Source organism: Notolepis coatsorum, assembly GCF_963971535.1.
Source record: "Notolepis coatsorum genome assembly, chromosome: 6".
NCBI lineage: Eukaryota > Metazoa > Chordata > Actinopteri > Aulopiformes > Paralepididae > Notolepis > Notolepis coatsorum.
The window spans coordinates 92,125,405-92,139,033 of NC_140170.1; the positions used below are offsets into that span (position 1 = coordinate 92,125,405).

At 40.3% G+C, this 13,629-nt stretch overlaps 1 protein-coding gene across 1 annotated transcript in view; it reads right to left on the reverse strand.

Annotated features, from left to right (window-relative positions):
• The window catches only part of cdh22 (cadherin 22), a gene marked incomplete at both ends in the record, with an annotated part of 232,963 nt that overhangs the window by 149,731 nt on the left and 69,603 nt on the right, over positions 1-13,629 (reverse strand). The window lies entirely within an intron of this gene.

Genomic DNA, 13,629 nt, shown 5'->3' on the forward strand with positions numbered 1-13,629 from the left:
CGGTCAATTAACATTAAAATGAGCCTATGCCATAATGCCGAGCACAAAGAGGCAGAGCACAAAAGCGAACAATTTGTCTTGAGAATTACAGCTTCCAAATATGCCCAAAGACTCGCCAGAAAATTCTACTGTTGGTGTTGGGGGAGAGACTGCCTACCAGGCATAGTAGGTGGTATGGATTATTGAGGAAAACACAATCTCTTAACTGTGGGGGAGGGGCACAAGACACAGAGTGATATGCAACTGATTTGAAGGACCATTCTCTCCCTCTCCCTCTCCCTCTCTCCCTCTCTCCCTCTCTCCCTCTCTCTCTCTCTCTCTCTCTCTCTCTCTCTCTCTCTCTCTCTCTCTCTCTCTCTCTCTCTCTCTCTCTCGTTCCCACAATAATGTAATCTGTCCATGATTGGAAAAAAATACTGCAAAATGCTGTACTTTCTGTACTAGTTATGGTACAATAATAACTTCTGTAGCTTCTCACAGTTACTGCAGTCTTTATTTGCTTTCCTCTGCCATGTTCCAATCATAGGCTACTTACTTTTCAATTGCAAATGCTTCGAGGACAGAACTATCAGCCAAAACAAACATTGTGTTTACCAGGGCTGAAGCCAGCTCTCCCTCGTCCCTCCCCCTTGTGTTTACCAGGGCTGGAGCCAGCTCTCCCTTGTCCCTCCCCCTTGTGTTTACCAGGGCTGGAGCCAGCTCTCCCTCGTCCCTCCCCCTTGTGTTTACCAGGGCTGAAGCCAGCTCTCCCTCGTCCCTCCCCCTCGATTGGGACCAAAGCCTGTCGAATACAAGACACCACCTATCCAGTTATCCTGCAGTTGGTCCGCGAGCGCCGCCCAGTTTTGGTCCACGCGTGATACCCAGTTGGTCCGCACGCGCCGACCAGTTGTTGGTCCACGAGAGAGGCCCAGATGGGTCCGTGGGCCACCCAGATGGGTATCGCGCGCGGACCAAAACTCGGCGGCGCGGGATACCCAGTGACTTTATTATTTTATTTAAACGAATAAAGTGGTGTACTCCTGAATTTCCCCAAGGGGTCAATAAAGGAATATCTTATCTTATCTTATCTTATCCTTCACTTCCGCAATCAGATCAGTCAGCCTTTGCGCATGTTCAATAATTCTTTCCCGCCTTCCCACACAGACAGAATGTCGGGAATGGCTAGAAGAATAGTTGATAGAATTCTTAACAATTAATGAATTAACTTCAATAGATGCAGCACTATCGTCATCATCGCCATCATCAGTATCATCAACTAACATTACAAGAACAGTAGAGGAGGAAGTTGGACACATGTCACGTATATACAATTGACACGTGTCTGCTGTCTGGGTGGCCCGCGGACCCATCTGGGCCTCTCTCGCGGACCAAAACTTGTCAGTGTGCGCAGACCAATTGGGTATTGCGCGCGGACCAACTGGACAGGCGGTGTCTTGTATTCGACAGGCTTTTGTCCCAATCGGCGCCTCATATTTTTCACGCGTGCATGCGAAGGCCCCAAATACATTTTCAATTGACCTAACTGTAAATCTGAGGCTGCACATTAACTCTACAACTTATGATGTATATCATGCCAGTTAGGGCACCTTGTGTATACTGGACCTGTTTATTGCACCTGGAGTGGGAAGCCCACCTCCAATTGTGCGTTTGGCTGAACGGGCCACTCTCTGTAGTCTGCTACAGTCTTGTGCGGTGCTATTTCCAAACCAGGAGGTGATATTGTCAGGATGCTCTCTATTGTGCACGAGTAGAAGTTCTTAAGGATCTTCTGACTCACTTTGAACTTCCTTAGGCGCCTAAGGAAGTAGAGGCATTGCTGTGCCTTCTTCACTACACTGTCAATGTGTGTGGTCCATGTCAAGTCCTCAGATATGTGGACTCCGAAGTACTTGAAACTGTTCACTCTCTCGACCGGTGCCCGTCGAAGCTGAGGGGGCTGTAGTCCCTGACCGCCGACCTCCTAAAGTCCACAATCATCTCTTTTGTTTTGCTGACATTCAGGGAGAGGCAGTTCTCCTGACACCACCGCGCCAGATTCTCTACCTCTTCCAGGTAGGCCCTCTCGTGGTTTGCAGAGATCAGGCCCACCACTACTGTGTCATCAGCAAATTTGATGATTGTGTTGTTGTTCCGCTGTGCCACACAGTCGTGTGTGTACAGCGAGTAGAGGAGGGGACTCAGAACACAGCCCTGGGGGGCCCCTATGTTGAGGGTGATTGATGAGGAGGTGCAGTTGCCTCCTCTCACCACCTGGGGTCTACCCGTCAGGAAGTCCAAGACCCACTGGCAGAGGTCATAGTTCAAGCCCAGGTCCCTGAGCTTGGCTGGTTTGGAGGGGACTATGGTATTGAATGCTGAGCTGTAGTCGATGAATAGCATTCTCACATAGTTCCCCTGCCTCTTGTCCAGGTGTGATTCTGCTGTGTGCAGCACATGGGCTATGGCGTCCTCCGTGGACCTGTTGGGGTGATATGCAAATTGCAGGGGGTCCAGGTTGATGGGGAGGGAGGAACAGATGTAGCCCTTCACAAGCTTCTCAAAGCACTTCATGGCTATAGAGGTGAGAGCTACAGGGCGGTAGTCGTTGAGGCAAGCGGGCGTGGATTTTTTGGGTACAGGGATAATGGTGGACTTCTTCAGACCGGTGGGGATGACAGCCTGTTCTAAGGACAGGTTAAATATGTCAGTGAATACCGGGGCCAATTGTTCGGCACAGACTTTTAGGATGCGGCCGGGGATACCGTCCGGTCCGCGTCTATTCTTATCCTAATGCATGTTTGCTTCCGCGTTCGCGTTTTGCGCTCTGATTGGCCACTGACGTACGCTAGTTACACCCCCCCCCGGTAAGTTATCTACGCCAGTGCGTATGGGTGTAGAAATAATGCGTGGAGAGCGAGCCTCGCACACACGCACTTTGAAATGAATCATTCCATTCGAATGACTGTTTTAATGGGTATCACAGTAGTAAGTCCTACTGTAGAACATGACATATTAGCATGACATCTGATTTATTAATGCCAATACTAAAGATTAGGGACAAACGCAATTGGCACAAGTGTAAATCATGGATTAGTCACTCAGTTTTAACATCCGACTTAGCTCACCTTGTGCGTCTGCTGGCTGTGGATCCTATGGTCACAAGTTCAAATCACTCTTGGTTCAATTTTTTTTTTTTTTTTTTTTTAACGTTTAATTAATTTATCCACTCTGGTTGGATGGTGTGTATGTATATGTATGTATTGTGCTGTATAATGACAATACATTTGAATCGAATCTCATTTTGAAATCGCTACCTGTTGAGTGGATCACCATGGTGCAATGCAATCACCTCCGAAGCTGTCTGCCACTGTCGTGTCCATAGGCAGTGTAGCGATTTCAAAATGAATGAAATCCATTAACTCAACTGGACTGTCATACTATTTATTTGCACTAGCACTATTGCACTTGGGACATTGATATTATATTATTGATATTATTATTTTGTACATGCTATATTCAGTATGTTTCTATGTGGTGATGCTTTAAACTCAATTTCGTTGGACCAACAATGACAATAAAGATTCTATTCTTTTGCACTCCTCTATACATTACGAAGTAAATGAAATACAATACAAAATGAACGGAATACTAAAGAAAATAGATCTTATGAGTTATGAACAGTATCTAACTTGTTCGAGAAATATAAAGCCGTGTGCCAATAGCCTTCACAACACGTGATTTATAAATAAGGCTATAGCTGACATTTCAAATCCTTGGTTCTGAGATGATCAATACAGTAAACATTTATTTCTGATATAGGTGCTGATCAGCAGTAATGCAATGTCATGATTATTATTATTCTGAATTTATTATTATTATTAGTGTGGGTGACCTGGCGAAGCCAGGTTGCCACCCACACTATACATATCCATACTCTTTTTATTATTCTTTATTCCACCGATTTTTGCCAACACACTCGTGCCAGAGCGTTCGCGCCCCATACACGTGAAAGGTATCAAAACGACCGGCTTGCTCCAACTCGATGTGCTATTCGAACTCGTAAAGTTTCACCGCACCGTCTGGCTACGAATCGACTTTAAACGGTAAAATTTCGGTCCCATTGGGAATGCATTGCATTTTAGAGTGTAGCAGCTGAAATAATCTTTTTCCCCCTACCTTGGGTGAATTGCGAGTGTGATCTCAATTTTGGACGTAGAAATAAAACAAACACATCAAAACGATGACACGGCTGTCATCCCGCTCACAAAAGAAAAATAAATGGAATTGGACATTTCTATCTCAACTGACGACCATTTGTTTGAAGGTTCTCCTCCCCATTGACCGCCATGCAATCGCACTCTAGAAATCACATTTTTCACACTATTTTTTAGCCTTCTGTTCCGATCGCCGAAGGAGTGCCACAATATCGCACGAATTCGCCAGGTTGCCACCCACACTATACATATCCATACTCTTTTTATTATTCTTTATTCCACCGATTTTTGCCAACACACTCGTGCCAGAGCGTTCGCGCCCCATACACGTGAAAGGTATCAAAACGACCGGCTTGCTCCAACTCGATGTGCTATTCGAACTCGTAAAGTTTCACCGCACCGTCTGGCTACGAATCGACTTTAAACGGTAAAATTTCGGTCCCATTGGGAATGCATTGCATTTTAGAGTGTAGCAGCTGAAATAATCTTTTTCCCCCTACCTTGGGTGAATTGCGAGTGTGATCTCAATTTTGGACGTAGAAATAAAACAAACACATCAAAACGATGACACGGCTGTCATCCCGCTCACAAAAGAAAAATAAATGGAATTGGACATTTCTATCTCAACTGACGACCATTTGTTTGAAGGTTCTCCTCCCCATTGACCGCCATGCAATCGCACTCTAGAAATCACATTTTTCACACTATTTTTTAGCCTTCTGTTCCGATCGCCGAAGGAGTGCCACAATATCGCACGAATGTCACAATATCGCGCACAACCCTTCGCCTACTCGTTGTAGTGCTCATGTGCGCGTCACAACGCTTCATCTCTTATAGTTTTCTTTTAATCAATGTGACAATGCAGTCATGCATCTGCCTCCATAGAAATGCATTGAATAGAAAATATGCAAGTCATAGTGATTGCTTCACCTGTGTGGCTCATGGCTCACTCATGATTGGTTCAGCTGTGTGGCTCGTGGCTGAGCTGCCAATGACATCATCCACTTAACCCATCATTAGCCATCACTGTGTTGCAGTGCTGACAGCGCCCTCTGTCTTGTGGGTTGTGTCATTGTACTCAGTAGGGATATCCTCTTTCATTTTTCATTGGTCCATGTTGACCCCCTTTCATTGGTCGATGTTGACCACTCCCCCGATCCTTAGACCACGCCCCCTTAGGCCACACCCCCTCAGTGTATCTCTTGAACCGTTTGTCGTAGAGACTTGCGGATTGTGCCATTGTACTCAGTAGGGATATCCTCTTTCATTTTTCATTGGTCCATGTTGACCCCCTTTCATTGGTCGATGTTGACCACTCCCCCGATCCTTAGACCACGCCCCCTTAGGCCACACCCCCTCAGTGTATCTCTTGAACCGTTTGTCGTAGAGACTTGCGGATTGTGCCATTGTACTCAGTAGGGATATCCTCTTTCATTTTTCATTGGTCCATGTTGACCCCCTTTCATTGGTCGATGTTGACCACTCCCCCGATCCTTAGACCACGCCCCCTTAGGCCACACCCCCTCAGTGTATCTCTTGAACCGTTTGTCGTAGAGACTTGCGGATTGTGCCATTGGTCGATGTTGACCACCTTTCATTGGTCGATGTTGACCACTCCCCCGATCCTTAGACCACGCCCCCTTAGGCCACACCCCCTTTAAAAAAATCGGAAAAATCCGAAAACTCGGAAAAATCCCAAAACTCGGAAACATCAAAAATCCGAAAAAGTTCAAAAACTCGGAAAAATCCGAAAACTCGGAAACATAAAAAATCCGAAAAAGTTCAAAAACTCCTCGGAAAAATCCCAAAACCCAAAAACTCGGAAAAATCCGAAAAATCCGAAAACTCGGAAACATCAAAAATCCGAAAAAGTTCAAAAACTCGGAAAAGTCCGAAAACCCGAAAACTCGGAAAAATCCAAAAACTCGGAAAACTCGGAAACATCAAAAATCCGAAAAAGTTCAAAAACTCGGAAAAATCCGAAAACTCGGAAACATCAAAAATCCGAAAAAGTTCAAAAACTCCTGGACCACATCCTAATGACTAATGACGGGTTTCTGCCTTTTTTCCCTGTGACCTCCAGGCCCAGTGCTGATGTCCCCGAAGCCTGGGAGTCTGGTGGAGTCCTACCCAGAGCTGGGCATGGGCAAGGGGCTGAGCAGCTCCCTGGACACCCGCCGGTCCCAGAGCAGCTGACTTACATCCAGGACCAGCTGAGCTCCAAAGAGGACCAGAGTCATGTTTGCATGTATTAGCTCTAGAATTGCCACAGTTATCCAAGTAACAGGTGAACGTATATTTTTTTTAATGATTCGTTACGGCGAAATCAATACTTCCATTTTTATAAATTACGTTAACTGAGGATAGTAGAGCAGAACTAGACAATTCCGCGCGGGGGAAATTGTGAAAGTGTGGGTGACGCCTGTGCACCGCCGGCCAACGGGGGAGAGGGTCTCTCGCGAGTCTCTATGACAAACGGTTCAAAGGATACAAAAAGGGGGCGCGGCCTAAGGATCGGGGGAGTGGTCAACATAGACCAATCAAAGAGGATATCCCTACTGAGTGCAATGACACAACCCGCAACACTATTACACTATTACACACTATTACACTATTACACTATTACACACTATTACACACTATTACACTATTACACACTATTACACTATTACACACTATTACACTATTACACTATTACACACTATTACACACTATTACACTATTACACACTATTACACTATTACACACTATTACACTATTACACACTATTACACACTATTACACTATTACACACTATTACACTATTACACACGATTACACTATTACACACGATTACACTATTACACACTATTACACTATTACACACTATTACACTATTACACACTATTACACACTATTACACACTATTACACTATTACACACTATTACACTATTACACACTATTACACTATTACACACTATTACACATTATTACACTATTACACTATTACACACTATTACACACTATTACACTATTACACACTATTACACACTATTACACTATTACACCCTATTACACTATTACACTATTACACACTATTACACTATTACACACTATTACACTATTACACTATTACACACTATAACACTATTACACTATTACACACTATTACACTATTACACACTATTGCACTATTACACTATTACACTATTACACACTATTACACTATTACACACTATTACACTATTACACACTATTACACTATTACACTATTACACACTATTACACACTATTACACTATTACACTATTACACACTATTACACTATTACACTATTACACACTATTACACACTATTACACTATTACACACTATTACACTATTACACACTATTACACTATTACACTATTACACTATTACACACTATTACACTATTACACACTATTACACTATTACACACTATTACACTATTACACACTATTACACACTATTACACTATTACACACTATTACACTATTACACACTATTACACTATTACACACTATTACACTATTACACTATTACACACTATTGCACACTATTACACTATTACACACTATTACACTATTACACACTATTACACTATTACACACTATTACACACTATTACACTATTACACACTATTACACTATTACACACTATTACACTATTACACACTATTACACTATTACACACTATTACACTATTACACTATTACACACTATTACACACTATTACACTATTACACACTATTACACTATTACACACTATTACACTATTACACTATTACACTATTACACACTATTACACACTATTACACTATTACACACTATTACACTATTACACACTATTACACTATTACACACTATTACACTATTACACTATTACACACTATTACACACTATTACACTATTACACTATTACACACTATTACACTATTACACTATTACACACTATTACACACTATTACACTATTACACACTATTACACTATTACACACTATTACACTATTACACACTATTACACACTATTACACTATTACACACTATTACACTATTACACACGATTACACTATTACACACTATTACACTATTACACTATTACACACTATTACACTATTACACACTATTACACACTATTACACTATTACACTATTACACACTATTACACTATTACACACTATTACACTATTACACACTATTACACTATTACACACTATTACACTCTATTACACTATTACACACTATTACACTATTACACACTATTACACTATTACACTATTACACACTATTACACTATTACACACTATTACACTATTACACTATTACACACTATTACACTATTACACTATTACACACTATTACACTATTACACTATTACACACTATTACACTATTACACACTATTACACTATTACACACTATTACACTATTACACACTATTACACTATTACACTATTACACACTATTACACTATTACACACTATTACACTATTACACACTATTACACTATTACACTATTACACACTATTACACTATTACACTATTACACACTATTACACTATTACACACTATTACACTATTACACACTATTACACACTATTACACTATTACACACTATTACACTATTACACTATTACACACTATTACACTATTACACTATTACACACTATTACACACTATTACACTATTACACACTATTACACTATTACACACTATTACACTATTACACTATTACACACTATTACACACTATTACACTATTACACACTATTACACTATTACACACTATTACACTATTACACACTATTACACACTATTACACTATTACACACTATTACACTATTACACACGATTACACTATTACACACGATTACACTATTACACACTATTACACTATTACACACTATTACACTATTACACACTATTACACACTATTACACACTATTACACTATTACACACTATTACACTATTACACACTATTACACATTATTACACTATTACACTATTACACACTATTACACACTATTACACACTATTACACACTATTACACACTATTACACTATTACACCCTATTACACTATTACACTATTACACACTATTACACTATTACACACTATTACACTATTACACTATTACACACTATAACACTATTACACTATTACACACTATTACACTATTACACACTATTGCACTATTACACTATTACACTATTACACACTATTACACTATTACACACTATTACACTATTACACACTATTACACTATTACACTATTACACACTATTACACTATTACACTATTACACTATTACACACTATTACACTATTACACACTATTACACTATTACACTATTACACACTATTACACACTATTACACACTATTACACTATTACACACTATTACACTATTACACACTATTACACTATTACACACTATTACACTATTACACACTATTACACATTATTACACTATTACACTATTACACACTATTACACACTATTACACTATTACACACTATTACACACTATTACACTATTACACCCTATTACACTATTACACTATTACACACTATTACACTATTACACACTATTACACTATTACACACTATAACACTATTACACTATTACACACTATTACACTATTACACACTATTGCACTATTACACTATTACACTATTACACACTATTACACTATTACACACTATTACACTATTACACACTATTACACTATTACACTATTACACACTATTACACACTATTACACTATTACACTATTACACTATTACACACTATTACACTATTACACACTATTACACTATTACACTATTACACACTATTACACACTATTACACTATTACACACTATTACACTATTACACACTATTACACTATTACACTATTACACTATTACACACTATTACACACTATTACACTATTACACACTATTACACTATTACACACTATTACACTATTACACACTATTACACTATTACACTATTACACACTATTACACACTATTACACTATTACACACTATTACACTATTACACACTATTACACTATTACACACTATTACACACTATTACACTATTACACACTATTACACTATTACACACGATTACACTATTACACACTATTACACTATTACACTATTACACACTATTACACTATTACACACTATTACACACTATTACACTATTACACTATTACACACTATTACACTATTACACACTATTACACTATTACACACTATTACACTATTACACACTATTACACTCTATTACACTATTACACACTATTACACTATTACACACTATTACACTATTACACTATTACACACTATTACACTATTACACACTATTACACTATTACACTATTACACACTATTACACTATTACACTATTACACACTATTACACTATTACACTATTACACACTATTACACTATTACACACTATTACACTATTACACACTATTACACTATTACACACTATTACATATCCATACTCTTTTTATTATTCTTTATTCCACCGATTTTTGCCAACACACTCGTGCCAGAGCGTTCGCGCCCCATACACGTGAAAGGTATCAAAACGACCGGCTTGCTCCAACTCGATGTGCTATTCGAACTCGTAAAGTTTCACCGCACCGTCTGGCTACGAATCGACTTTAAACGGTAAAATTTCGGTCCCATTGGGAATGCATTGCATTTTAGAGTGTAGCAGCTGAAATAATCTTTTTCCCCCTACCTTGGGTGAATTGCGAGTGTGATCTCAATTTTGGACGTAGAAATAAAACAAACACATCAAAACGATGACACGGCTGTCATCCCGCTCACAAAAGAAAAATAAATGGAATTGGACATTTCTATCTCAACTGACGACCATTTGTTTGAAGGTTCTCCTCCCCATTGACCGCCATGCAATCGCACTCTAGAAATCACATTTTTCACACTATTTTTTAGCCTTCTGTTCCGATCGCCGAAGGAGTGCCACAATATCGCACGAATGTCACAATATCGCGCACAACCCTTCGCCTACTCGTTGTAGTGCTCATGTGCGCGTCACAACGCTTCATCTCTTATAGTTTTCTTTTAATCAATGTGACAATGCAGTCATGCATCTGCCTCCATAGAAATGCATTGAATAGAAAATATGCAAGTCATAGTGATTGCTTCACCTGTGTGGCTCATGGCTCACTCATGATTGGTTCAGCTGTGTGGCTCGTGGCTGAGCTGCCAATGACATCATCCACTTAACCCATCATTAGCCATCACTGTGTTGCAGTACTGAATTGCTGACAGCGCCCTCTGTCTTGTGGGTTGTGTCATTGTACTCAGTAGGGATATCCTCTTTCATTTTTCATTGGTCCATGTTGACCCCCTTTCATTGGTCGATGTTGACCACTCCCCCGATCCTTAGACCACGCCCCCTTAGGCCACACCCCCTCAGTGTATCTCTTGAACCGTTTGTCGTAGAGACTTGCGGATTGTGCCATTGTACTCAGTAGGGATATCCTCTTTCATTTTTCATTGGTCCATGTTGACCCCCTTTCATTGGTCGATGTTGACCACTCCCCCGATCCTTAGACCACGCCCCCTTAGGCCACACCCCCTCAGTGTATCTCTTGAACCGTTTGTCGTAGAGACTTGCGGATTGTGCCATTGTACTCAGTAGGGATATCCTCTTTCATTTTTCATTGGTCCATGTTGACCCCCTTTCATTGGTCGATGTTGACCACTCCCCCGATCCTTAGACCACGCCCCCTTAGGCCACACCCCCTCAGTGTATCTCTTGAACCGTTTGTCGTAGAGACTTGCGGATTGTGCCATTGGTCGATGTTGACCACCTTTCATTGGTCGATGTTGACCACTCCCCCGATCCTTAGACCACGCCCCCTTAGGCCACACCCCCTTTAAAAAAATCGGAAAAATCCGAAAACTCGGAAAAATCCCAAAACTCGGAAACATCAAAAATCCGAAAAAGTTCAAAAACTCGGAAAAATCCGAAAACTCGGAAACATAAAAAATCCGAAAAAGTTCAAAAACTCCTCGGAAAAATCCCAAAACCCAAAAACTCGGAAAAATCCGAAAAATCCGAAAACTCGGAAACATCAAAAATCTGAAAAAGTTCAAAAACTCGGAAAAGTCCGAAAACCCGAAAAAATCCCAAAACCCAAAAACTCGGAAAAATCCGAAAAATCCGAAAACTCGGAAACATCAAAAATCCGAAAAAGTTCAAAAACTCGGAAAAGTCCGAAAACCCGAAAACTCGGAAAAATCCAAAAACTCGGAAAACTCGGAAACATCAAAAATCCGAAAAAGTTCAAAAACTCGGAAAAATCCGAAAACTCGGAAACATCAAAAATCCGAAAAAGTTCAAAAACTCCTCGGAAAAATCCCAAAACCCAAAAACCCGGAAAAATCCGAAAAATCCGAAAACTCGGAAACATCAAAAATCCGAAAAAGTTCAAAAACTCGGAAAAGTCCGAAAACCCGAAAACTCGGAAAAATCCAAAAACTCGGAAAACTCGGAAACATCAAAAATCCGAAAAAGTTCAAAAACTCGGAAAAATCCGAAAACTCGGAAACATCAAAAATCCGAAAAAGTTCAAAAACTCCTGGACCACATCCTAATGACTAATGACGGGTTTCTGCCTTTTTTCCCTGTGACCTCCAGGCCCAGTGCTGATGTCCCCGAAGCCTGGGAGTCTGGTGGAGTCCTACCCAGAGCTGGGCATGGGCAAGGGGCTGAGCAGCTCCCTGGACACCCGCCGGTCCCAGAGCAGCTGACTTACATCCAGGACCAGCTGAGCTCCAAAGAGGACCAGAGTCATGTTTGCATGTATTAGCTCTAGAATTGCCACAGTTATCCAAGTAACAGGTGAACGTATATTTTTTTTAATGATTCGTTACGGCGAAATCAATACTTCCATTTTTATAAATTACGTTAACTGAGGATAGTAGAGCAGAACTAGACAATTCCGCGCGGGGGAAATTGTGAAAGTGTGGGTGACGCCTGTGCACCGCCGGCCAACGGGGGAGAGGGTCTCTCGCGAGTCTCTATGACAAACGGTTCAAAGGATACAAAAAGGGGGCGCGGCCTAAGGATCGGGGGAGTGGTCAACATAGACCAATCAAAGAGGATATCCCTACTGAGTGCAATGACACAACCCGCAACACTATTACACTATTACACACTATTACACTATTACACTATTACACACTATTACACACTATTACACTATTACACACTATTACACTATTACACACTATTACACTATTACACTATTACACACTATTACACACTATTACACTATTACACACTATTACACTATTACACACTATTACACTATTACACACTATTACACACTATTACACTATTACACACTATTACACTATTACACACGATTACACTATTACACACGATTACACTATTACA